This window comes from Cyprinodon variegatus, unplaced genomic scaffold (assembly GCF_000732505.1).
Source record: "Cyprinodon variegatus isolate N-32 unplaced genomic scaffold, C_variegatus-1.0 Scaffold157, whole genome shotgun sequence".
Taxonomy (NCBI): domain Eukaryota; kingdom Metazoa; phylum Chordata; class Actinopteri; order Cyprinodontiformes; family Cyprinodontidae; genus Cyprinodon; species Cyprinodon variegatus.
The window spans coordinates 17,874-19,283 of NW_015150610.1; positions in this window are offsets into that span (position 1 = coordinate 17,874).

Genomic DNA, 1,410 nt, shown 5'->3' on the forward strand with positions numbered 1-1,410 from the left:
AAAGAATCAGTAATATAAACTAATGTCTGGAAGTAAATGATGAGGAGCAAGGCAAGCATTCATGGTCCCAGTAGCCCCTCTGTCAACTATCTGTATATGTGTGCTTGTCTAAACAAAGTTTGATAAAAAGCATTGCTTTTGGCCTCCTATGAAGGTTGTAGACTGTAGAGAATGCTTTCAGCAGCAACCATCTGGAATGTGGTTGCTTATACAACAAAATGTACTTGGATGCTTTAAACCTAATTAATAAATTGTTTTCAGGATTGCAAAAGCTATGCAGCCCTCCTGTGAAATGTTTCCTTTAAAGAGTCTGGTGTGGGTTTGGAAGGTACGGGATCTTAGAGAGCGGTGAGTCATAGGCTGTCTGACAAGATATGATATGTTCTCTTGCTCTGTGCTGATCTGCTTTCTCTTTCCCCACCAAAAATAAAGTTGTAAAAATCCTCCTTTTTTTTCCCCTTTTTAAAAAAAAACAAACATCTGTGCATATATAAATATGCATTTACACATACAGTAAACAGCCATACTAAATCAATTAGAATGCATTATAATGATCCTATTTTTCAAATTCCTAAAAAAATCCTTTTTAAGCAGGTATTAAAGAATCTTTATTGAGCACACATTTATTTATTAAAGAGTAATTACATTTGTGATGTGATATAATAATTACAAAATTCTTGTTAACCTGTAAGTGGAAAATCATCATAATTTAAAGAAAAAAGGATTGAAACATGATAATATAGAGAGTGTTATATTTTTTTTCACTCAGTGAACTGAGTTACTTAAATAAATTAACCTTTTATTAATATTGTGATTTTATTAATATATTTTCTAGCCCAGCCCAAACCCTCAGAGACCTCTTAGGTCTTAAAGGAGGGGTCTTCTGTTGGTACTTAGAGTGAAGACTTAAACACATTAAGCATTTTTCTCCTATTATGGCTCTCAGCTGTGGAACAGGAAAGTCTGGATGCTTTAAAAAAAAAAGCAAAATTTGAATCTGTTTGGTCTGACTTTTTATTTAGGTTTTTAAGCTGTTGTTTTGTCATTTTGGGTTAAAAACAACTTAAAAAGACTTCATGTCAAATGGTCACTGTTGAGCTTCTGTCATTATTTTCAAGGCCATTGTTTTCTATACCTTTTCTATTTTAATTTCTTTATCAAAGACTGCATTCAGTGCATTCCACATTTCCTCATCTGGGACCTAAACCCACTTCCAATTATGGTGGAGATTTGAAATCAGTGGAAAAACAAGCTGTTTTGATCACAGTAAAAACACTAAGTAAACAAAGTAAACTACTTGACATCCGAAGATCAGTTTACTCAACATGTTGCTCCTTTACTTGCAGAGAAGTTGATGATCCCTTCCTTTTCAGAATAAAATATTATAATTACCATATCATATTATCAAAT